This window comes from Triturus cristatus, chromosome 11, assembly GCF_964204655.1.
Source record: "Triturus cristatus chromosome 11, aTriCri1.1, whole genome shotgun sequence".
In the NCBI taxonomy this organism is placed as follows: Eukaryota; Metazoa; Chordata; class Amphibia; order Caudata; family Salamandridae; genus Triturus; species Triturus cristatus.
In genome coordinates this window covers 487,610,033-487,637,200 of record NC_140594.1, presented here as the reverse complement: position 1 = coordinate 487,637,200, position 27,168 = coordinate 487,610,033, and positions in this window count along the sequence as shown.

Below are 27,168 nucleotides of genomic sequence, written 5' to 3'. Positions count from 1 at the left end.
CCTCAATAGAAGTAGTTACTGCAGAGAGTCAAACATCAAAATGCCCACCTACCGCCAGTTCATCTGACATAGGCAGTGGCCCCAGCATCAGAAAGTTGACATCCCCAGTTTGGGACTTCTTTACAGTTAGCAAGAAGGAGGTGAAGTTTGCCATATCCTCCATTTGTGGAGCAAAGTGTTAGTTGGGGTAAGCTTGGTATAAACCATTTGAGAAAGCACCATATGATGCAGTGGGAGGCGCACCTTAGTGGCCAAATAACTGCAAGTGTTGTGGGTGAATGGAGTGTAAGGCTAAGCAGGGAATCTGATCTGATAACAGTGGAAGGTGAAGAAGAGGAATACATTTTAGTTAGGCAAAGCAGCCCTTTCCCCAGCAGTGCAGCATTATCGCCCACATCAGCAACAATGCAATGGCACAAGACTCAGGTCGAGACACCAAGGTGAGAGAGGACAGTGACTGCCACAGTGAAATGTACAGTGAGCTTTCCTTTCTCTGCTCGCTAGAAGTCACCTGCATCAGTGGCAGAAGGAAAGAGAAGAAAACAGGCTTCTACTCCTGGCATGTTTAGGCAGGATGGAGAGTATGAATGCAACCACCTAACGGCATGTTTGTACAACATAAAGCTGGTGAAAATGTTAGTGCTGGACCTTCTCCCTTTTTCTTTTTTGGAAGGGGTGGGTTTTCTTGAATTTGTGGCAGCCATCTGCCCAAAATGGAAGGTTCCCATCTGGTCCTATTTCGCCAGAGTTGCTGTTCCAGCGCTACATCACAATGTGCTGGAATTGCTTGGGCAAGCTTTGCAGCTGAGTGCTGTTCACACTATCTACCTGACAACAGACATGTGGACCAATTGCAAAGTGACTGATTACGTGTGCATCACTGCGCACTGGATCTCTTTTGAGGGAGCTAGAGAACAGAAATCTGCAGGTTTTGACAATGCTGACATTTGAAATGCTGCTCGGAAGCATGCAACAGTAGCCATATTCACATACTGCTGCAAAGATTTTGGATGACTTTAACAACAAGGTGTTTGAATGGCTGCAATCAAGATGGCTTAACATTGGATTTAATGCCATGGATAATGGCAGTTATGTAATTGAGGCCATGGCCAATGGTGGCTATTTCGTGGTCCTGTGATTTGTGCACCGCATCAACATAATTTTACAGGACTTTCTCAGAAAAGAAGACCAAGCAAGCAACTTACTGTCCACCTGCAGAAGAATCTGCACTCATTTAATCCCTTCATTTAAAACCCAGAAATAGCCGAGGGTCATTCAGCATGATAATAGAATGCCAGTTAAAGCATTCATACAAAAGGTTCCAACACATTGTGTTGGACTTGGCCCTTTTTGCAGGGTCATCACTAAACTTTTTGCCTTCTTCCTATATTTTTTCTGACCTGGTGTTGGCTGTTTTATGACTCTGGGCACCTTAGCACTGCTGATCAGTGCTAAGGTGCATATGCTCTCCCTATGGTAAAATGTTAATGATGATTGGTGTCCATGATTGGTTCATTTGGTTTACTGTCTGCCGCTAGTAAAGTGCACCAGGAGTGCCAGGGCTTGTAAATACAAATACCGCTGGTGGGCTTGCAGCACTGGTTGTGCCACCCACAGAAGCAGCCTAGTAAAATGTGTCTAGGGTCTGCCACTGCAGAACCTGCGTGCAGTCTGGTACTGTCGCGCTGACTGCGCAAGTGCCCCCACTTGCCAGTCCCTAAACCTTCCCTTAACTGCATATTAGTCACCCCTCTGGTAGGCCCAAGGGCAGGGTGCATTGTAGGCATAAGGTAGGACATGCCCTGATGTGTGTGGCATGTCCTAGTAGTGAATTACAGCCATTTTCGTTTTTCACTATTGAAGGCTACCTGCTCTCCATAGGCCAGAATGGGCTGCTGGAGTCACTACACGCTGTGACCCCAGTGGACTCATAGAGCATGGTAGAATGTCAAGTTTAGTATGCCTGAACTCAGAATAATAAAATACTTCTTTTAGTAAAGTTTATTTTAATATCCTGCGTTTGTAAATACTACTTTTAGAAAGTTAGTATTTACTGATCTTGCCATTCAGTCCCCCTCTGCCCTGTGTGTGTGTGTTCTGCCTAGTAACAGTGAGGAGCAGGGCTGGGGAATTCCAGGAGACAGGCTGGTTGCCAGGTGGTGGGTAGAGAGATTACACCAGGATGGGTGGGAGGAGTCCACCCTTGCCTTGTGCTCTGCCAGCACAAAGCCGGCTCCGCCCCCTGTGGAGCGGCTGATGTCTCTGCCCTGCTGCTGAAAGGAAAGAGCAGAGTCACCACAACAAAGTGCTCCAAAACTGGACTGAGCCAGGCCCAGGCCCCCTGGCGCTAAAGAACAAAAGAATTGTGATATAAAAGTAGGAGCCTGGCTCCTAAGAAATCAGATCCTGTTTGCGCCAAGACGAACCTCTGCCTGAAGGAGAAGGACCTGGAGAAGCTGAAGGAGGAGTACTGTCTCTCTGCCTGAGAGACTGGCCTGCAGTGGGTGCCTGTCTGCTGGAAGGAGAGGAAAAGACTTAAGGAAAAGACTTTGCATCAACTTGTGCTGTTAAACAATCTCCAAGGGCTTGCTGGTGAACTTGCCCCCTGATCTGCGCCCCAGGAACAGTGGGCGCTACCTTCCTGAAAGAAGAAGAGAGGTGCCTCGAAGTGATTCTGCAAGCTGACCCCGGAGAACCTGTGCATCTCCTGATCTCGCTGAGCAACACGACTTCTGCTGCTGGAGTGGCTGTGAGCAACGTAAAGGCCTGTCAGCCCGAGCAAAGTAAGCAGCTGCCCGCTCGAGCCGTAGCTCGCAAAGTAAGGTGGAGATCTCTGTGCCTGAGCCCGAACCCCTGGGACCCCCGCCGGGTTGTGGAGGTGTGTGCAAAGGACGAAAGTGCGCTGGTTTACGTCCCCGGCCGAAGCTAACAGCGCGCAGCGCTGTGATCTCACCCCGAGGCTGCCCTCCTGCTTCTGTCCCCCTTCGTGGCAACCTGCATCCTGCCCGAGCACCCCACGAAGCACTGCCGTCCCCTGGACACTTGGGACGCCAGCGCGACGTGGGACACCCCTGGACTGGACCGCGAGGCCGCCACAAACCTTCCCCTTGAAGCTGCAAGGTACGGTGCCAATCGCGCTAAAAGTACGATCCGTACTTTCCTTTAAACAGATCGCCTTGGAGCCGTACGGTGTCTGAGCCGTACTTGCCATTGCACCCCCTGGGCTCGAACCGTACTGCCCTTTGTACACCTGCAGGGTCTGACCCGTACTGCTCCTGGGTTCGAACCGTACTGCCCTTTGTACACCTGCAGGGTCTGACCCGTACTGCTTCTGGGTTCGAACCGTACTGCCCTTTGTACACACTGGGTCTGACCCGTACTGCTTCTGGGTTCGAATCGTACAGCCTTTAAAATACCCCATGTTCGCGCTGTACTGCCTTGAAATACCCCGTGTTCGCACCGTACCGGTGCTTCAATCCATGTACGGCGCGTCCCTGGCTATCCGGACTGTACCGCATTGAAAGACATTGCCGGTGCTCACGCGAGAAGCGTGGGACTCGGCAAGCGTACTCCGGCTCAGGCGGGAGGCGGGAGAAACGGCAAGGTACTGTCAAAACCTTGCCCAGAGCATCACAAAGGCGCTACGAAGTGCGCAGAAGACCTAAGAACCTGATTTTAACTAGAACTGTGCCATATTGAGACCTGTGGACTGCCCTTAAGCATTTAGGGGCATATGTATCAAACTCCCCTTTAGCGAATCCTAATTTGCGATATTTTGCGATTCGCAAATTCAGATTCGCTAAACGGGATGTAAAAAATATATCGCTAATCATTTGCGATTACTTAAAAGTCGCAAATAAATCGCAGATAGCGAAATTCGCAAATTAAGAAATCGCAAAAACGGGAATCTGCAAGCCTGGTGCAGCCTGATGACATCACAAACAGGAAACTGGAGTGATTGCCTGCACCTGCTCACCTGAGCCACACCCAGAGGCTGCTTGTGGAGTGTGAGGAGGCTTTCCTGGAGACAGCAAACAGCAATGGATCCCACCCAAAAACAGCAGGGCAAGGATGCTGAGAAAAGAAAGCGAAAACACAAGTTTTCTGAAAAGGAGCAGGAGGTCCTCATTGAGGAGATGGTCTGCAGCCATAAGCTCCTCTTCGGGAAGAAGGCACTGCATGTCCCAGAGGCCAGGAAGAGGAAAATCTGGTTAGAAATACAGAGCAAGGTGAATGCTGTTGGAGTCACCACACGTACCATCGAGGAGCTGCGCAAGCGGTGGTACGACATGCGCCAGAGGTCCAAGGAGAGGGTGGCAGCCAGACTGAAGGATGCCAATCAGACTGGAGGAGGACCATCCACTGCAGAGCAGCCAACCCCCCATGAGGAGCTCGTGGAGTCTACCCTCCTGCCTGAGAGCGTTGGTGGTGTGGTTGCAATAGACAGCTCCGACCCCTCATCCAGCAGACAAGATAAGATGCATGCTAAATCAACCTGCACTCCTCCCCATCCCTTGCACACTTCCCCAAATGCGCATAGTGAACTCCCTAAATGTCAATCCAGGCCAGGTCTCACAGCACACCCAGCAATGCATCATGGGACTCGTACTACTGTGTCTGACTGTGTGTCCATGACACCATCAAAATTAAAAGCAACATGTGTGTTTTGGGGATAAGTGAATGAAACTGTGTCAGAGGTTAGCCTTTAAAGAATTGTAACTTTATTGAGTGCCACATGCAGACAGTAACACAAACTCATGTAGTCCCCTTTACATCCACAGCACATGGCATGCCACAAGAAGACAGCGCAGAGGGAGAGGAGCCTGCAGACCCTGCGGACTCCAGCGATGACACAGACCAGCAGCCAATTCAGCGCAGGAAGCGCGCACATGTGCCCCCACTGCCTCCATTTGAGGAGGAATTCCCAGCAACAGGGGATGACACCGACAGGAGAGAGGGGAGTCAGGGTGTGACAGAAATGCCCTGTCATGACGCACAAACACCAAGGCGAAGGGCACAGGCGACATCCAGATCAAGGCCCAGGAGCAGCACTGCAACAGAAGCAGAAGGGTCCGTGTTCTCCGGCTTGGAAGAGAGCATGCTGTAGGAACAGCGCCTGCAAAGTAAGGCACTGCGGTCAATAAATCGCCAGCAATGCTGCATACATAAGGACAATAGGAACATGGCAGCGGCAATCCATGAGCTCTGTGCCACTTTGAGGGACACCCAAGCTGCCAATGACAGGGCTGGACGACGTGCCAATGCACGCATACACAATTATACGAAGGCAGTGAACCGCCTCTGCACCACCACCAGTGCACTCACACGCAGAAGCGTAACAATGCAGGTAGACATGGCACATTGCTGCCAGGACATTGCACGAGGGCTTGCGCAGGTAACCACTGCTGTGGAGCAGCTGCAGACAGCCAATGCTGGTGGCAGCGCACTAATGGCCTCTGCTGAGAGTGAGGACACATCAAGCCGCAGCAGCATCACTCCAACCTTGCCAGGTGAAAGACGCCGCAGTGCCAGACAGGTTACAGGCCAAGGGAGCACCATGGGGGGCACTCACCCTGGACGGCACCGACGGAGGTGATCATCTGCGGGGACACTGACTGCAACACGGGTGCATTAACCCGAAAACGCTGTTTGCACTATTACTTGTGCCTTCTCTGCACTGTGTGTACAACATGTGCTGGGGACAATTACTATTTCTTGCATGTGAAGTGTGATTAAACACTTGACACATCATCAAGCTTTGTTGTCTCATTTCATCATTACTCACCTAGAAGTAGTTTTGTGTGATCTCAGTCCGTCTCTGGCGTCCAGCAGCTGCCCCAACTCCTGCTGCTGGTCTGGCAGGGGGAGCAGGGCGCTCGTCATCCGATGTGTCTGTATCGGTCACATCAATTGTGGTGCCTTTCCTCATTGCCATGTTATGTAGCATTGCACAGCTTGCCACGATTTTACAGCAGGTCTCTGGGCTGTATTGCAGTGCGCCTCCACTTTTATGCAGGCACCTGAAGCGGCTCTTCAGGATTCCAAAGGTTTGCTCAATGACGCAGCGTGTAGATCTGTGTGCCCTGTTGTAGCTCCTCTCACTTGCATTTGCAGGGTCCAGGTATGGGATCAGGATGAAGTCGCGCACTGCATAGGCACTGTCACCTGCATGGAAAAAAACACAATAGGTAAGTCAATGTCCCCCCCCCCCTCAAGTGATGTAGTGGATGTATTGATGTGTGCAATGTATTTACCAAGCAGGTACCCCTCCCCAAAGTCTCCAGCACTCAGACGTCTGTGTATTCCACTGTGTCGGAAGATGAAAGAGTCATGTGTACTGCCGGGGTATTTGGCTACGATGTCTGTGATGAGATACTTAGCGTTGCACACAATCTGTATGTTGAGGGAATGGTAGCATTTCCGATTCCTATAGACATATTCAGTTTCTGCTGGGGGTGTGATGGCCACATGGGTCCCGTCAATGCAGCCAATGACGTGGGGGAAACGTGCAATCTGGTAGAAGTCCAGTATTGTTTGCTGTAATGCCTGTTGGGTGGTGGGGAAGTAAATGTGATGTGAGAGCCTCAGTAGCATTGCATCTAGGAAGGCATGGAAGAAGCGCGAAAGTGCACTCTGTGACACCCCACCAACCTCCGCCATGACCCGTTGAAAACTCCCTGACGCCAGGAGGTGCAGGGAGCACAGGACCTGCACATGTGTGGGAATTGTTTGTGTCCTGCGTGTAGGGTGCTCCATGTGGGGTTTCAGCTCCTCAATCAGGTCCATTATGGTCTGTGGGTGCAGTCTGTACTTGTCATAGATGTCCTCTTCAGTGTTCTGGAACAGGGTGATGCGCAGCCTGAATATACGTTCCTGTCTCATTCTCCTGTGAGCAAGGGCCCGAATACGTAGCCTCCTGGCTATCACGTAAATTGCAGCCATTGTGGGTGTGTCTGTTGCATTGTGGGGTGGTTTATATACCTTGCACCAGTTTACCACCTGCAAGCAATTGGTGTTAATAGCGATTTCTTGAAATGCGAATTCTGTGGATTCGCAATTTGCGAGTTTTTCATACATCAGATTGCGATTTCTGAGTTTGCGATTTCTTGTTTGCGATTTTCGCTGACCTAAGAAATCGCAAATTAGGAATTCGCAACATTATTCGCAGTTTTGATGTTTCGCAGCCTAAGGAATCGCTAAATTAGCGATTTCTTATTTTTCAATGTGGAAGTGTGTCATACATCTGAAATAGCGAAAAATCAGTCGCAAACGCTGTTTTTTGCGATTCGCAGCGTTTGCGACTAATTTTTCCTTTCATACATATGCCCCTTAAAGAGTAACTGGATTGATCTTTACCAAGAGAACTGTATTTGTGCAACCTGCCTGAAAGAAACCTTCTATATAAAGACTTCTATTTAGGATAAATACAGCCTTGGGTCTTTTGTGTGATGGGGTGGTGATTATTATGTGGGACAACTTGAACGCTTAACCTTATGCCCTCTGGAAGTCTAGCCTGACTGCTCACGCCACGTTACCTAGAGGGTGAGCAGGGGTTATTTTTAAAGAGGTGATCCTTTGCCCTGACTTAGATGAAAAGGGTCCCTGCTTGTCGCAAGTGCATACCTGCGCCAACCAGAGACCCCGGATTCTAACACATTGGAACTCAACTTATTATATGCTTGAACGCCTGTTTGAGCAGTGCAGACCGATCATTGAATATGTCATGCAAAGAGGGGGGTGCAAATGTGAAAGGCATGATCATTGAGATAGATGGAGCCTAGTCAAATGCCTGACTGAGATGATGCTTCCTTTTGAGGTGTTCGCACTGGAAATCAGCAAGGAGGACAGTACCATGGGCCTAGCTAAAGGAGGGTTCTACAATGTACGCAAGTTTGGAAGAAAAAAAAGATGTGTATGACTTGGTGGAGAGCTTAGTCCTTCGCTTATTTGTTAATGCTAGCATGCAAAGAGACATTGTGCCATTCAAACATTACATCTGTGCCACAATTCTTGATTCATGATACAAACCCAAGGATCATCACTCAGCCCCACGCTCTTCAATATCTACATGGCCCCCCTCGCTCCCATTGTCAGTAAGCATAGACTCAGCATAGTATCCCATGCCGATGATACCCAGTTCATCCTCTCTCTCACGAAGAACCCCGAAGACACCAGACTCAGCTTCCAGGAAGGAATGAAAAATGTTGCAGCCTGGATGAGCAGCAGCTGCCTAAAGCTCAACTCAGAGAAGACTGAGGTCCTCATCCTTGTACCCTCCCCTACCACTTGGGACAATACCTAGTGGGCCCCTGCCCTTAGAAACCCACCCACCCCTACTGACCATGCCCAGAACCTCGGCATCATCATCGACTCCTCCCTCACCATGACTCGCCAGATCAATGCCGTGGCCTCCACCTGCTTCAACTTCCTCTGCATCCTCCACAAGACCTTCAAGTGGATCCCATCGACGCCAAAAAGACCATCACCCATTCACTTATAGCCAGCAGACTTGACTACGGAAACACCCTCTATGCTGCAATCAACAAATCCATGCTACACAAACTTCAGAGCATCCAGAACAGCAAGGCCAGACTCATCCTCGGTACCCCGTGACATGAGCACATGACCCAACACCTGCAAGACCTCCACTGGTTCCCTGTCGAGAAGAGAGTAACCTTTAAGCTACTCACCCATGCCTACACATCACTCCACAACCTCAGACCCAAATACCTCAACAAAAGAGTCTTTTTCTACGTGCCCAAAAGATACCTCCGCTCAGCTGACCAAGCCCTAGCAAAAACCCCAAGCATCCACAGAACCAGAGCAGGTGGAGGATCTTTCTCCTACATAGCTGCCAGGGCCTGGAACAAACTCCTAGTCGACATCAGACGTGCCCCACTCTGTACACTTTCAGGAAGAGCCTCAAGACCTGGCTTTTAGGATAACCCTGAGCTGCACCCCCCAGCACCTTGAAACCCTCACAGGTGAGTAGCACGCTATAGAATTCCCTGATTGATTGTCCACTTTTATTGCTTTTTCAGACACGGATGTTGCAAAATACAAAACATGGAAAACTGAGCAGGCCAGTGAGCTATCAGAAGAATGACAGGGAATTAGAGAACCACTCCTCTGGGGGACAAGTTCTGGGGGCAGCCTTCAAGTTCAGAGCTTGAGGGCAGTGTTGGCTCACAGCAGCCAAATCCAACATCAAGAACACCATCAACAACAAGTACAGGTGCATCAGCCCCAAAATCTGCCACTGTATGCTTTTTACTGGCAGGGTTTAAGTCCAGTGCAAAGGCAAAGGCAAAAGAGTTGAGCAAGGTGGAGCAGCAATGACCAGTGAGTGGAAAGTTGAGGCCTATCTGGATGACCCAAAGAAAGGTCTACCTTGATCAAAACTCATTAGTGTATTGATATGGGAAGAGGCGCCAATTTGCAGTGCTCAGCAGACTGGCAATAACCTATCTGGCTTGCACAGTGACCAGTGTCTCTGCTGAGCATGTTTTCAGTGCTGCTGGTGCCGTTGTCATAGTGAAATTACACTTTGCACCACCAGATTACTCCATACCTGAAGTATGACAGGAGGAAGATGAGGGAGACTCAGATCATAGTAGTGTGTTATATTACCTACTTCTGGGCGAACCACCAACATGTGAGGACGATCTCTGCTTCCCTGACTATTAGGCCAACCATAGAACTTTCTCTCAGCCTCTATCACTGATCTGCTTTCTAGGAGAATATTATTTAATTTATTTGTTTGTGTCTGGTTGACTAATTCATCCCCACCATCTTACTCTTAGACACATTTTATTGCTGGATTGGAGTTGCACTTGTAATAGTGTGCAGTGAAGGAGTCCTTCCCCATGCACTTTCCACAAGGACATTGGATGGAGAGATACAAACAAATGTGTGCCTGCCTCTAATCTTGGGCAGTGACTATCTATCCTTTCATAGTTTTTATTACCGTAGCCGGAATGCCACACATTATTTGATTTAGACTGGCCAATGTCTGGTTGGTGAGCAATTGATCTGCAATTTACCATGGTCATGGACCACGGTGACCACAACTGAATTAGAAGAACAGATAAATTGCCTGCATTGCAAACTGTGTGATTGTTGTTTGTGATTCATATGGTGGCAGTCAGTGACACTGGGTCTTTGTTTATTTGTAACTGTCATGCTTAAATGTGTGTTTGATGATTTACAATGTTGGTGGCCTATTGACGGCAAATCATTTTTTCCCTGAAGGTGTTGTTTTCCTTCCCCTTTGAGAGACAGCTAGCTTTCTTTACCAGGTCCACTCTATACTGCTTTGTTTCATTGTTTTTTTCTTTATACTCCTCAAAGAGCCAGACCCAACTAGTCCCTAGAATAAATAACGCAAACACCAATCTAGTCTACACAAAAAATGACTCAATGTTTCTTTTGTTGAGCAACATCAAAATTGTACTACAGGTCGATCTATTGCATTTGAGTTGGGACACAGTCAGTATGGAGTTGAACACCTTACTCAGTGTCAGGTGGATCAGGGATGATGGAATAATTCAGGGCGTGGTATGACTATTTTGAGAGCTGCCACCCGAAGAAGGTGACTATAAAGTAAGGGTGGGCGGAATTTGCGAAAGTGCCTTTCGCAAAATATTGCGAAACGGCAAAAAATCTCCGCAATCACGTGAAATTTCGGGCGATCACGGAGATTTTGTGCTCATTAATGCGTTACTGAATTTGACCTTCAACTCGGGCACCTGCTTTATTTATATCTGTAAGACTTACAGATATAAATAAAGCAGGTGCCCGAGCTGAAGGTCAAATTCAGTATAAGTGCTTCCTATTAAGGTTTAATTTTTGTGACAGGAGCATCGTCATGACAGAATGAATCCTGCCCTGCATATTTATCCAAGAAGATGCCACCATTTTGTGCAATACCTCTAATCAACTGGAGTACTTTCTACTGGCTAATCAGTAAGTGCTACCTCGTTGGGTAAATGCATAGTGTTTTTCCTACACTACAGCTGTGTAAAGGGCCAGAAGAGTTGTCTCCAGCGACCATGTGTGTCTGTAACTTTGCCACCGTGCCGATGGGCGCCAGGTCCCTCGAGAGAGATTTCCATCATAGTGGGGAAAGGGCGGGAAGACGTTGCACACCGCCAGTGTGTGGGGCGGGGATCTATGTATGCTGTTCACATGCCTCTTGTTTATAAAGGGTCAGAGACCGACCAGAACAGCAGATGAGGAAATAGAACCTCCTGGTGTCAGGAACTACATGGGGATTGCGCTCGAGAAACCCATGGATGCACAGACCTCCATCAATGATTACAGCAAATTGCTGACAGTAGATATAGGGAGAAAGCACACCTGCCTAGCCTCCACTGTGCTCACGAACCTTTTGTGCTGATTAATGCGTTACTGAAAGTGACCTTCAACTCGGGCACCTGCTTTATTTATATCTGTAAGACATAGAGATATAAATAAAGCAGGTGCCCGAGTTGAAGGTCAAATTCAGTATAAGTAAGTGCTTCCTGTTGAGGTTTAATTTTTGTGACAGGAGCATCGTGCCAGAATAAATCCTTCCCTGCATATTTATTCAAGAAGATGCCACCATGTTGTGCAATACCTCTACTCAACTGTAAGGGTGGGTGACAATTTCCGTTCACTCGCGGATCGCGGAAGTTTCGACATTTTCGCGTTCCGCGCGGAACGTGAAAATTTTGAATTTTCGCAATTTCCGCAAGCGGAACGGAAATTATTGCCCACCCTCACTATAAAGTGGCCTAAACAGGCCAACCCAACTCTGTGGAGTGGTGGTGAATGGTGACAGCAGTGCGTTGATTTTACTCGATTGGAAAAATGCAATGTCGCTGGGTGTGTGTGCTCAGTGCTGTCTAGCTCAAATTGAAAGCTAAGTGGTGGTTAGTTGGGGGGACTGTTGTTGAAGGTAACTGGAGACAGATCTTTAGTCATGCATGATTATCACATTTAGTTATGTATGTGCTTTTAAGCTACATATTATTGTTATGATTCATGATGATAAATCGATGATCATGATGATAGTTGTGAGTGTCATCAGCCCGACACTGATACTTACATGTGGCCGCTTTTTGTGATTTTATTTTTGTTGTAAAATTGCCCTCACCTAATTGTTCAAATGCCATGCATAAATGAATGAGTACAAAATGGACTAATCTTCTATTTTGCGCTGCTGCTGAGTCTTCTCGGTGCAGTCCTTATGAAAGTCAACTTCTTTCTTTCTCCTTGATTCTACTATATCATTTTTGGTTTTCAATCCTCAGACCCTTTTACCCTGCACCAAACTGGATAACCAACATAACACGCACGCTTACCTTATTGGACCGCATCCACCAGGCACCAAAGACTGAAGGACATTCCAAGAAGAATGCAGATGCAATTCCCAATTTGGCAATACAATATCATTTTTTCTTTTAGTAATCATTAGAACTGTATGTGTTCTTCACTTGACTCCTGCAGATCATTTAATTTGTTATATATTTGCTATCTTTCAAAGCTTGGTAACACAGAACATTTAGCTACATAATGTTACTTGGGTCACTCTGGGGGCAGATGGAAAATTTGGTTTTGGTTTACCTGTACTCATCATTCCTTTGTTTCCTTTTCCTTTCTTAGCAGATTTATAATGGTTGGACGGTCATTGCCAAGATGAATGCTTTCCTTGTATAGTGTTTGTCTTTGTCAAACATTTCCCCAAGTCGACCTTCCCATCCATTCATCAAACCCATAACACTCTTCCTCCGGGATGTGTGATTCATTGAGGTGTGACTCAATAGTTTACATCATTAATTGATCACACACTTGGTGGGGTGGATGTAGTAAAAACAATACCAACCCACTGCAGGATGAGAATCTAGAGCCCACACTAGCCATATGTATTATTATCCACCCATGCATAAAAAGAGTATTCAACATTTTCAGAGGAATATGATATCCAGCATCATCACTAAGGCGCTCTATTGCATCAAAGCTTACCCTGGTCCACTTCGCAGTTCCAGTTGTCTTTTTCTTGTAACTTTTAGCTCACCATTGCTCTGAATAATTCAATTTTGCATTGCTTATAATATTTTCTCTATCATCTCTTTCCTTGTGTACTAGTAGTCTAGTGTGGTGACTGTCTCAATTTATTTTCAACTTTGCATATAATAACAGTTTGTATTTTAATTTAGTTAGTTCCCTGCGATGAATAATCCTTATCCTACAGTTTGAGTTTGCCTAGGAGTGAGTGGGGCTTTGTTTCTGATGCATTCGCTGTGTTGCAGGGATTCTGCACCTACACAGGACTTAGCGCAGGAAAACAGGACCTCGGTGTACAGGGTTGTACTAACCTATCACCTTAGTACCCAAAATCCCAAGACCGACTAGCTATAATGTCTCATTCGTTCTCCTCCAAAATCATGAAGCTACAAATGATTAGACAACCCAGAACACAACACTCTGGACTCTCTCAGGATTTGCGGTAGCAAGACATACCCTTTCGCTTGCTCACTCGTGCTTGTCCACAATAAGAATTGTCACTGTAATAGTACAAAATGTTTTTTTTAACTATCATGCTCTACAATACAGTATACAAGCCACTACCAGCACTAAAATGCATAAACTCAGAACAATTAGCATTGTTACAATTCCATAGAGTATGAAGGGGGATATCATTATATAAAGACAGTGGAAAAGGGACTATAAGGCCTAACCACCCTCCCCTTGACTGGAAGAAGTTTATTATATAAAAGAAGATCTCTGGGCTTTGTCAGCAGACCCCATACCTTAAAGCATAGATGGAAGGTTCACATCATAGGAACAGCATAGCTCTTCTCCATGGAAAGGGCTCTCACCAAGTGTGTGTTAAAATAACATGCATCCACGTAATATCACAGCACGAGTCTTCAGCAATGCAGCTGTGTTTAGGGCACCATTCTTTTTTATTGGGAGGTCCAAGAAATAAACACAGCAAAACGCCTACAACCCTGGGGCCAGCTGCATATCAATTTTGACTGGAGTACACAGCTGTAATGCCAACAACCCAGTGGGCAGTCAGCGACTGGAGTTCATGTAGTACCAAGTTAACAAACAAGAGAAGCAAATACAGGAAAAACCCCATCAGGTGGGGAAGAAAAACAGAGAAAGCGAAGGAATAAAGGAAATAACCTCTTCCCTCCACCGCCCCTACACCTTTCCCCTCACCTAACCTCTGTACAGCAGCGCAGCGCTATTCCTGTCGTAAGTTCATCTTTTACCCACGGCCTATGGAGGCCTACCACCTACCCAATCTGCTAACTAGCGGTTCAGTAGGCTCAATTAATTTGGGATAACTCTCAGAATCTTTAGATATTGAGGACGGGTAACCATCAGTATCTGGATGAATGGGGCCCAAAGTTAGCTATAGGTTTCCTCCTTATGGTCTGCCACCAGCGACAGGTGCTCCATCTCTAAGGTTAGCCACAGCTTATGGAGTCAGTGTGTATGGTCCGGAACATTCACTGTTCCCCATCTAGCTAAAAGCACCTGATGCGCCGCTAGTAGAGCAGGGGCAATTTGGTGCCTTCTCAAGGAGCGCAGAGGAAATGCAAGTGGATACAGCAGTCTTAGGAGTGTGTAAGCTGGAAAGCATGAGATGGTGGTGCTGAAGGCTCTGTCGAAATCATCCAGAACTGTCGCCCAAAAGCATTCCAGCTTAAGGCAGTGCCAAAGCAAGTTGACGAGTGAACCTGTTTGGCCAGCATTTCTCAGACCTGCTCTTATCCCAACTATGTATGCGCGCTGGGGTGTGATACCAATATGAGAGTACTTTGTACGTAGATTCTGCTCCTGCAGTGCTATGTGCTGTGTGGGTAGCTCTGTAGTGAATATCCTCACATTCCTTGTCAGGGAGAGCCCGCCCTAGCTCCTCTTCCCACTGATGCTGGCCTTTCGTTGTCCCCCACCTCCTGCCTTGTTAACATTGAATAGAGATCTGAAATAAGGTGTTTATCATTTGATTTGCATACCAGCTATTTTTCAAAGACCGCCAGCTTTCCCTACGCCGTCTCCTGGTAAGCGGGCCCTGAAACATAGTGAGACAACTGCCGATAAGGGAAGGCGTCTGCCTGGAGAGCCTATAATCTTGTTTCAATTGGTCAAAGGGGACTATGCCGTTGGGATCAAAGAGCAAACTGACCAATTTACAGCCCTGTTCTCGCCACTTATCAAAAACCGCCAAGTTGCGGCCCGGTGGAAAATCAGGGTTCCCAGTGAATGGGGTCAGAGGTGAGGGAAATGTTGTCAGGGACTTGACCCCCGCTACAGCGTCTCAAATTTTCATTGTGTGATATGTCACTGGGGAAGAGTATATCCCCCAAGCGCTATGCTTGCGTGGAAGCCAGATTTCCCTCCTGATATTGACCCCTGCTACTGTCTGGTCCATAAATGTCCAGTGCTTCTCAGAAAGGGGCCGATTCCATTCGCGTATGTGCCTGAGGTGTGATGCTTGGAGGTATCTATGGATCAGGGGGAGACCCACTCTGGCTTCCCGCTTGGATTGGGATAGTTGGGCACTGGTTAGTCACGCTTTCTTACCTCCCCATATGAAGTTGTTGATGACTAGTTGCACCGAGCGGATGGCTTTAGGTGGGGTGCTGCCGGGATGGTCTGGAAGATGTATAGAATGTGTGGCAAGATTTTCATCTTAACCGCGGCCACTCTACCAAATGAGGAGAGGCCCATTCAGCTCCAGTTGTTTAGAGCCTGCGACGTTTGCGCCGCTAGAGCAGTGTTATTTAATTGCGAAGTCTTAGGCACAGTTGTAGCAAGTGAGATGCCCAGGTAAGTGATAGACTGTTCTGTCATGTGAGAGGAAACATTCTCTCAAAGAGGTCTGTCGTGACCCGGAATCCTCAGGATCGTGCGTTGCTCAAAAGGGGTCCACCTCTCGACACCCTCAAGGTCTGATTAGATATTCACAGACTCAGTGAGGTGGTCCAGTGGGGGAAGGAAAGGATGGGGACAGCAGGGAGGGAGACCTGAAACGAGAAAGAAGAGAAATATCAGTACTCCCCTCCCTACAACTCCTTCTTGCTCAGTCCCTGCCCCTTCCCACTCCTAGCGCCCTGGCCCTACCTGTAAAGGAAAAGAATGCGCTGCGCTGGTTTTGCACCTACAAGACGTAGGGAAGCCTTCTCTGAGATCTGGAAGAAAGATATAAAGTGGTATGAGAGTTGTCCCCCGCCCAAGGGCCTCACTCGCACTAAACTGACAATGGCAGAGGGGGTGGCAACGTACCATACACTAGAGGCTTCTGGCAATACAGGGGAGCGGATGAGCGGACCTCCAGCTCACTCTCAAACCCCTGCTACAATGACAAGAAAAGAAAACAGTTAGCCTTCTGGCCTAATGCCTAATCTCTGTCTCCGGAATCACACACTGGTTGATTGCATACATATTAGCATTACTTCATGAGAACATGTTGGAGCATACCCAGCGTTGCAATGACAGAGATTTCAGCCTCAATAACAAAGTTTCCTGCTAGAACGGAATTCCTCTCGTAATGCAGGTCAAATGAACTACGTCCTTTCTCCCCGCAAGAACCGGTTCGCCAACGCGGGAGAAAGGCGCACAGGGAGTACTGGGAAACGTAACCTCACGGAAACGAAATAGGATAAATGTACTACGCCTTTTTCTCCCCGCAAGAACCGAGGAAATATCGGTTCGCCAACGCGGGAGAAAGGCGCACAGGGAGTACTGGGAAACGTAACCTCACGGAAACGAAATAGGATAAATGTACTACGCCTTTTTCTCCCCGCAAGAACCGAGGAAATATCGGTTCGCCAACGCGGGAGAAAGGCGTACAGAGATCACGGGGAAAAAGGAACCTCAAAGGCTACCAATGGTTGCTTCGCAAGGAAACCCTCCTGGGAAACCGCCAACGAAGCAACGGAGAATACCACGAAGGTATGGCCACAATACCTGAGCTGAAGAAGTCCTCGGATGAGAAAGCGCGGTGCCACAAGCACCCTTACCCGCCTTCTGCTCGCTCTTGATTCAGCTCCCGGCATGGAGTAATCGGCACCGTGAAGGTGTCCCGGAAGCCCTATGTCGGCTTCCGCTACCGTGCGTCATGACGTCACCGCCGTCTGCAGCCCGCAAAGGCTCTTGGGGATTGTAGTTTCTGTATCTTTGGCAGCGCTCTCGCGCGGGTCGTCAGTGTTCCTTGGACCCTCCTGACATGAGCCCTGACAGTACATCCCCTTCCCGAAGAACACTGACAGAGGCAGGGTTTCCTGGGATAACGTAGATGAAACAACCTTACACACCGTGGGGCATGAACCCCTTCCGCTGGTTCCCAGGAGTTCTCCTCATCACCATACCCCTTCCAAGCTATGAGATACCACAACTTAGAGCGGTGGATCTTGGAATTAAGAATACCCCTGACCTCGTATTCTTCTTCCTCGTTTACCACCCCCGGGGGAGCCCCCTGCTTCCTAGCTGAACGCGCTGGTTTTAGCAAAGAGGTATGGAAAGCAGGATAGATTCGCAAAGAAGAGGGTAGATTTGACCACTACGGGATTGATGAGTTTTACAATGCGATATGGACCAATATATTTGGGGTTGAAGATGCTGTACTTTTTAAAGCGGATGTTTTTGGTGGAAAGCCAAACGTGGTCTCCTATTTTGTATACTGGCCCTGGGCGTCTGTGTTTGTCCGCATATGCTTTATATCGCCCTTTTGCTTTTCTCAACCTGTTCTTCACGAACTCTAGAGTTTTCTGAATGTGTCTAACTCGTTCCTGTACTCCCGGGATGTTTCCCGCTTTCCCAGGGTGCAAAAAGGGGATAAACCGTGGATGAAACCCGTATGTGCAGAAAAAAGGGGAAACCTGAGTGGAACTGTGTGTTGCCCCATTATATGCAACCTCTGCTAACCATAAAGAGTCTACCCATCTTTCTGTTGTGCGATCGACGTAACACCGTAAATACTGTTTGAGTGTTTGGTTTACCCTCTCCGTCTGACCGTCGGTCTGGGGGTGGAAACTGGTGGAAAGGTCCGGAGAGATTTGTAGAGTAGCACACCATTCTTTCCAAAATTTTGCAGTAAATTGGGGCCCCCTGTCCGAAACCACCCTCCGAGGCAACCCGTGTAACCTGACTATATGTGTCAGTAATAACTGTGCTAACTGACTGGCGGTGGGGAGTTTTTTACATGCTACAAAATGTGCCATCTTGGTCAGGTAGTCAACTACTACCAGAATCACCGTGTGCCCCTGATCACTGGGCATGCCAACGATGAAATCCAGTGAGATGTTCTGCCAAGGACCTTCTGGAGTGGGCAGGGGTTGTAACAGTCCTGCCGGACGGGCGTGAGAGGCCTTCATTTGTTCACATATCACACACTCCTGGACCCATTGCCGTATGTCGGCATGAATCGAAGGCCACCAAAACTGGCGAAGAATACGTTTAGTGGTCTTTTCAACCCCGGTATGACCAGCGCTTGGGAGAGAGTGACACCAGCGAAACACTTGTTTCCGGAGGGTGTTGACAGGAACCAACAGCTGTCTTCCCCGAAGAGGTAGCCCGTCTTTCATTCCCCAATCTGAATGTTGTGACAACCATGACTTCCACTTGTCCGTTGTCATCGTTTTTGCTACGCTTTGTAAGAAAGGTTCGGTAACTGTAGTACATATGACCTTGCTTGGGTCAATAATGGTTTGTTGGAGCGGTTCTTCCATGATCTCGGAGCCGGATTGTCGCGTTAGGGCGTCTGCCTTTTTGTTGTCCTTTCCGGGACGATAGTTGACCAGGAAGTTGTACTCTGCGAAGAATAGTGTCCACCGCAACTGACGGGGTGAGAGATGTCTAGCTGCCTTCATGAATTGGAGATTGCGGTGATCCGTGAACACCGTTACCACGTGTTTGGCTCCTAGGAGGTAATGTCGCCACTCCTCAAAGGCGTCTTTAATGGCTAGAAGTTCTTTCTCCGCAATAGTGTAGTTGCTTTCTGCAGAGTTCAGCTTGCGGGACCGATAGGCCACAGGGTGTAACTGACCCGTCGAGGGGTGGCGTTGTGACAATACCGCGCCCACCGCATAGTCAGAGGCATCCGCCTCTACGATATATGGTTGGTCCGGGTCCGCATGGACCAACACTGGAGCCGACACGAACGCCTTTTTGAGTTCCTCAAACCCTCTCTGGGTTTCTTCTGTCCATTGAAAGGGTACCTTCTTTCGCAACAATCGTGTTAACGGGGTTGCCAAGCCAGAGAAATGCCCAATGAACCTCCGGTAGAAGTTGGCAAATCCGAGGAAACATTGGATATCCCGAACGGTCTTGGGGATGGGCCAATCTTTTACTGCCGCTATCTTTCTTTCTGACATCTCCTGGCCGTGGGGAGTGAGCATCACCCCTAGGAATTCGACAGTGGAAACACTGAATTCACATTTGCTAATCTTGCAATAGAGGTGGTTCTCCTGAAGGGTTTGCAAGATGGCGCGCACGTGATGTACATGGCTGTCCACAGAGGGGGAATATATGAGAAGGTCGTCAATGTATACCACGACGATACGATCAAGATATTTGCGAAGGACGTCGTTTAAAAAGAACTGAAAGGCCGCGGGCGCGTTACACAACCCAAAGGGCATGACGAGATATTCGTATAAACCGTACCGTGTTTTAAACGCGGTTTTCCACTCGTCGCCTTTGCGCATTCGCACCAAATGGTAGGCCCCTTTCAGATCCAGTCGGGTGTAAATGACGGCCTTCTGTACTTGTTCCAGGAGCACCGGTATTAACGGGAGAGGATACCGGTTCTTGACGGTAATGGCGTTTAACGCCCTGAAGTCTATGCACGCTCTTAGTTCTCCGTTAGCCTTGGGAATAAAGAACAACGGAGAGGCTGCAGGAGACATAGAATTCCGGATAAAGCCAAGGGCGAGGTACTTGTCCAAGTATTGTTTCAGAAAGGTGTTCTCCGGCTCCGTCAAGGCATATACTCTCCCTGTGGGTACCACGGCTCCCGGGATTAAGTCAATCTGGCAGTCGTATTGCCTATGAGGAGGTAACCTTTCAGCCTTGTCTTCGTTGAACACATCTTCGTACATATGATACGCCTGGGGTAACGTAACCGGGTGTTCCGCAGCGGTGGCTACATGGTGGACGACTGCCAGCGTCTTCGCCGGGCAGAGGTCTTGGGGGAAGCAATGCATCCTACAATAGTCTGATGTAAAACGCAGTTCTTGGTTCACCCAATCCACGAGCGGATTGTGTTGTTGTAACCAGGGCAATCCCAATATCAGTCCGTATTGTGGCGCCTAGATGACATTAAAAATCAGTGTTTCGACGTGTGCCTCTCCTAGGCGTATTTCCAAGGCTTCCGTCTGAAACCGAATGGGTCCAGCCTCTAACAGTTTTCCATCTACTGCATAGACGTTTTCTGGTGTCTTCTTAGTATCAAGGGTTATGCCTAAACGAGATACCACGGTCTGATCAATGAAACAACCCGTGGCTCCAGAATCCAACATGGCCGTCTCGTGGTAGGACTTTCCTTTTACAAATAGTGAGAGGACCAAAGTGAAGTGAGAAGTAGGGATCGGTGTCTTCGCACATAAGGAAGGGATGTACCACTGGCTTAAAGAATTCCCTTCTTCCTTCCTTAAGCACGCTCGTTTCCCTGGGTTTCTTCGGAAGTAGCCGCGAGCTGTTTGCGGGGCTCTGCGCGGGGATTTTTGCTTCTTAGGCTGCATTCCCTTATAAAATGCCCTTTCTTCCCACAGTATATACACAGGCCTTTCTTCCTCCTGTAGTCCCTCTCTTCACTCGTGAGGGCAGAACGGACCGCGCCTACCTCCATAGGTTCCGCTCTAGTAGTTGGTGTTATCTCTGTACTACGGGGAACATCCGCCCTCCACGACCCACGGTCCTTTCTTCTAGTGTCCACCTTTCTTTCGCTGAGTCTATGATCCAAGCGGAGGACCAAAGAGATCAGCTCTTCGCAAATAGTTGGCTGGGGGTCAATTTGAGCTAAGATGTCCTTCATCTCCTCCCTGAGCCCTCGATGGAATACTGCCAACTGCTTTACTTCTGGCCAATCAGTTTCTGCGACTAAACGCCGGAAATCGTTCAGATACGCGATAAGATCGCGATTCCCTTGCCTCAGTTCTAGAAGATCTTTATCCGCCGACAGAGTGGCCGCCCGGCGGTTAAAGGTTTTCTCGAAATCCCTGATAAACTGGTCCCAATCATATAATAAGGGATCATCGCGTTTCACCAAAGGAACTGCCCATTGTGCTGCGTCCCCTGCCAAGTAAGAGATCAAAAATGCGACTCTCGCATGATTGGAGGAAAAGGCCTTAGGTTTGCAAGAAAAGTGCAACATTATCTGCGTAAGGAACACTTGAACCTTACTCCCTTCTCCATGGAATCTTTCCGGGGTGGCTAAGGGGACTGGGGTGGGGATCTCTACTACTAAAGGAGCCGAATGAGAGGCTCCAGGGCTCCCGATACTAAAAGGGTTTCTTTGAATTCGGTCCACCGTGGCCTGTAATGCCGCGGTTTCCGCTCGGGAGGCAGCTAACTCGGTTTGGACTAACTGTAAGGCAACGAGGACGTTTTCCAACGTCGCCATTGTACCTATCAACCAACGCACAACCGGGAGGATAAGAAATCGTGGGCCGATTACTCTGTCGTGACCCGGAATCCTCAGGATCGTGCGTTGCTCAAAAGGGGTCCACCTCTCGACACCCTCAAGGTCTGATTAGATATTCACAGACTCAGTGAGGTGGTCCAGTGGGGGAAGGAAAGGATGGGGACAGCAGGGAGGGAGACCTGAAACGAGAAAGAAGAGAAATATCAGTACTCCCCTCCCTACAACTCCTTCTTGCTCAGTCCCTGCCCCTTCCCACTCCTAGCGCCCTGGCCCTACCTGTAAAGGAAAAGAATGCGCTGCGCTGCGCTGGTTTTGCACCTACAAGACGTAGGGAAGCCTTCTCTGAGATCTGGAAGAAAGATATAAAGTGGTATGAGAGTTGTCCCCCGCCCAAGGGCCTCACTCGCACTAAACTGACAATGGCAGAGGGGGTGGCAACGTACCATACACTAGAGGCTTCTGGCAATACAGGGGAGCGGATGAGCGGACCTCCAGCTCACTCTCAAACCCCTGCTACAATGACAAGAAAAGAAAACAGTTAGCCTTCTGGCCTAATGCCTAATCTCTGTCTCCGGAATCACACACTGGTTGATTGCATACATATTAGCATTACCTCATGAGAACATGTTGGAGCATACCCAGCGTTGCAATGACAGAGATTTCAGCCTCAATAACAAAGTTTCCTGCTAGAACGGAATTCCTCTCGTAATGCAGGTCAAATGAACTACGTCCTTTCTCCCCGCAAGAACCGGTTCGCCAACGCGGGAGAAAGGCGCACAGGGAGTACTGGGAAACGTAACCTCACGGAAACGAAATAGGATAAATGTACTACGCCTTTTTCTCCCCGCAAGAACCGAGGAAATATCGGTTCGCCAACGCGGGAGAAAGGCGCACAGGGAGTACTGGGAAACGTAACCTCACGGAAACGAAATAGGATAAATGTACTACGCCTTTTTCTCCCCGCAAGAACCGAGGAAATATCGGTTCGCCAACGCGGGAGAAAGGCGTACAGAGATCACGGGGAAAAAGGAACCTCAAAGGCTACCAATGGTTGCTTCGCAAGGAAACCCTCCTGGGAAACCGCCAACGAAGCAACGGAGAATACCACGAAGGTATGGCCACAATATCTGAGCTGAAGAAGTCCTCGGATGAGAAAGCGCGGTGCCACAAGCACCCTTACCCGCCTTCTGCTCGCTCTTGATTCAGCTCCCGGCATGGAGTAATCGGCACCGTGAAGGTGTCCCGGAAGCCCTATGTCGGCTTCCGCTACCGTGCGTCATGACGTCACCGCCGTCTGCAGCCCGCAAAGGCTCTTGGGGATTGTAGTTTCTGTATCTTTGGCAGCGCTCTCGCGCGGGTCGTCAGTGTTCCTTGGACCCTCCTGACATGAGCCCTGACAAGGTCTCTCTGGGCAGGGTCCACTGAGAGGTTCAAGATTTGGGATTTGCCCAGGTTAACTTTGAATCCCGAAACCTCTCCTCAGTGGTCCATCTCCGAAAGCAGGGCGTAAGTGAGGTTTGTAGCTGTGTCAATGACAGGATCACATTGTCTGCGTATAGGCTGTGGTATGTGTGTCTGCCCCGAATTTAATACCACTAATCTGAGGGTTGTCCCGTATCTTCTGGCAAAAGGCTTCATATAGAGAGCAAAAAGAAATGGGGACAAGGGACAGCCCTGTCAAGTAACTCTGGCTATGGGGAACCGGGTGGACGACTCCCCATTTACCCTCACAAAAGCTCTGGGGGCACTATAAATACAGGAGATCCATTAAATAAAGCCCTTCTGGGAGCCAAAATGGCGTAGCGTAGCTTACAAATGGACCATCTCACGTGGTCGAATGCTTTTTCAGCGTCAATGGCAAGAAATGTCGCCTCTCTGCCCGATCTGTGGATAACATCCGTGAGATGTAGCAACCTTTTCATGTTGTCCGGCTCTGTTGGGTAGGAATGAACCCCGATTGGTCTGGGTCAATCAACCCTGCCATCAGCAAGTTGAATCGGGCCGCCAGTACCCCAGCGAATATTTTGGCATTGATGATTAAAAGTGAAATCGGTCGTAGGAGGCACAATCGGCCGGATCTTTCATTGGTTTCAGGATAACAGATATCGAAGCTTCCAGCATCGAATCTGTCAGAGATCCTGTGTCTCGAGTGAATTAAATACTAGAGTAAGCACTGGGGCCAGTTCTGGGCAAAATAATTCATAGAATTGGGCTGTGAACCCGTCCGGGCCCGCATTTTATTTCTTTGGAGATGTGCAATGGCTGTGATCACCTCGTCCGTACAGATGGGTTGGCCTAGCTGTTCAGCGATGGTATCCGTCAGTCTAGTGACCTGAACATCCCGCAAAAACAAGAGAGGAGACGCTCTGGATAGAAAGATTGAAATACTCGTGCTATATCTCCGTCTACCTGCACAGAATCCCCGGACGTCGTTCTTGATGGAACGGATTGTGGTCGTCATGGTCTTGCGCTAACATTTTGCTGCTTGTGTCACTACTGATAAAAAATGTATGTCGAAGACATAAGAGAGCATATTCCGCTCCTGTCGAGGTCTAGATGGGACAACAGGAGTCTCTTTTTGTCCAATTCCCTCCATATTCTCGGCGCCCCCGTCCTTTTATGGATCACCTCCAGCTCTTTCACTTCGTGCTCTATGCTTTGCCTTTTCTCCCTGCGCACTTTATTCTCTTCCACTGAGATCACTATACATTCCCCTCTGACTACCAGTTTCTTTGCTTCCCACACCGCTGCTAAGGAAGTTGATCCGGTGTCGTTGATTTGCAAATAGTCTGTGATACGGGCACAGCTCCCCTCTACTACCGGTTTGGATTGCAGTAGGGTGTCTCTCAGTCTCCAACCCCCTGGGCACGAAGCATGTGTTGTCTTCTGCAGTGTAACCATGATCATGGCATGATCTGATAAAGAGTGGGGTTTAATGGTGGGGTCTGTTATGGTCGAGGCCGGTGCAGGGGAGGCCAGGAAGTGGTCTATGCGTGCGTAGGTTCTGTGAGTTGCCGAGTAGTATGTATAGTTCCTGGTTTCCAGGTGGTGTGTGCGCCATACATCTAAGAACCCGTGTTCTCTCAACCATCGTGCCCACTTTCCTGATAGGGATCACGTCTGTGTGTGTCGTTGTCCTGAATGATCTAAATTCAAATCCATGAGGTTAAGATCACCACCCAGTAGTATTATTCCGACAGCGGCCACTAAAACCTCACCCAGGGCCTTGCGAATGAATTGTTCTTGGTGTGTATTTGGGGTGTAAATGTTGGCGAGCATGAACTGCAAGGCCTCCCACTGTATCCGGACAGCCAAACGTTTCCCCTTTATTTCTGCAGTCTTGGCCAGCAGTTTGCCGCTAAACTTCGCACTGAAAATAATTGCAACCCTATTGGTCTTTTGATCCAAATTGGACGACCAGACTCTGAGGGGGAAACGCCAGGAGCGCATGTGGTGTGTATTGCGCTGCAGTAGGTGAGTTTCCTGCAGGAGACAGATATCCCCTCAGGAGCTTTCCAGAGAGGTCAAAATTGCCATTCTTTTCACTGGGTGTTTTAGTCCCCGGACATTTAGGCTTACAATTTTAAGAGTTTTGCCTATCTTCTGAAGGTGTGTAGGGGGTCTTAGCAATGTGCATGAATCTGCTATTACGCCTAAGTCGCCCAGTCCATAGGCTCTCCTGCTTAGTCAGGACAGTGTATTTGTTAGGTACCGGTGAGGAGAAGGGATGAAATGACATCGTAAATAGAACAAATAATGAAATCCTGAACTTTACCCCCAAAATCCCCCCCACCCCAAGATAGCAAAGAAGAACCAATTTCATCTCAACAGGAGACACCAGTTCATCAGGAGAGAAAACACGGGAAGTGTGGGCCAGATGCCCCAGGTGAGTCTTCAATCGTGGAGGGGGTGGATTCCCTTGAGTGGCACTCAGGGAGGAGAAGTTTAAGGGCAGGAGCTCCCCAGCACCATCGGGGAGCAAGGCGACCGACGCCTAAGAAGCAGATCAAGAGGAGACAGAGCAATCTGGTGAGTTAGCCAGGGCTTTGATCACAGCCTTTCTTTCGCTGGTGATCTTCTGTGAATCTGGTTTGTGAACAGCGGGGGGACCCCCACTCGCGGCCATTGTGATGTAGGACTAGTCTTGGTCTTCCTATGCCTGGAGGTTTCTGCTAGCGTAGTTTCCTCGGGGAGTCCCAGCAACTCAATGGCTTATTTCAGAGATTTTATTTACCATAACTTGTTCTAGAGCCGAAAGATGATGCGAAAAGGGTGACCCCAGGCTTACGTTAGCCCCCTTTCCCTTAAGTGTGTGGTGACAGCTTGGAACTCCCTTCTTTTGGCGAGAGTAGTCAGGAAGGGGTCCTGGAAGAAAGCCAACATGAGCCCCCTAAACTGGAACAGGTGAGGCTTCCAGGCCTGGAGGAGGATGAGCTCCTTAAGTTGGAAATCACGTCGACACACTAGGATATCAGGTGGGGGAGCTTTGGTGCCTTTGGGTAGTCCTACTCGGTGTACCCTGTCCATCTGGATTTCCGAGGGACCATTGTCGTCCAGGACTTGTTTAAATAGAGCCAGAACATATTCACGGATATCATCACCTTCTGTTCAGGAAGGCGCCCCTCTGATACGCACATTGTTGCGGTGCAAACAATTCTCCAGATTTTCCGCGGCTGCTTGCAATTCGATGTGTTGCTCTCATAGGTGTAACAGCTCCTGCTGCAACATTTGTAGCTCTTCATCCGTATTAGATTCTCACTCCTCCAGGGATGCGACGCGGTCCCCCACCTCGTCCAAGTCCTTCCTAACATCCTTCAAGTCTGACGATAGCTGATTTTGCATGGTAAGCAGATCCTCACGTAGGGACGAGAAAAGTTTGGACATGAAAGTTTTATGTTGCAGGGGCATCCTGGGCTTCCATATCTCCCTTAAGTTTGTCGTCATCCACTGGTGCATTCACTGGGGAGGAGGTGGTAGGTTGCTTCAGCAGTATCTCTTTACCGGACCTGTCTTTCTTATTCCTGGAGGAGGCCATGGGACCTCTGGAGGGTGGCGACAGCACGACAGGTGGGCGTCAGCAAAGGTGGTCTGTGCTTTTCTCCCTGGACGGTACCTCTTCACAGCGGCCTTGAGTAGTGCCGAGGGGCAGGATGCTGCAGCCGAGTCTAGGAATCCTAGAGTTTTGCCCTACCCACTTTCGTTGCGGGTGATGGATGTGGCAAAGGCGACCGACCGCAGCTGCACCAACTGCAGAAAAGAGCTGCTCCCAGTGGCCCCCTCCATGAAAATGGTCCGGGCTTTGCGTATTAAGTCTTGGGGAGTCCCGAGCACAGCCAGCGGGGGCTCCTAGAGGTTGACCGCCACCTTCCGGGGCAGCACAGAGCGTCTTGGTTGTTGTAGGTCTTCTTGCAGCTTCAGCAGTTCTTGAGATCACCCAGTTTATACCCTCTTGGTGTCTCAGGCCAACCACACTGCCCCAGGTGTCTACCCTCTCAGGGAGATCACGTCTTGTCCCTTGGGGCTTGCCA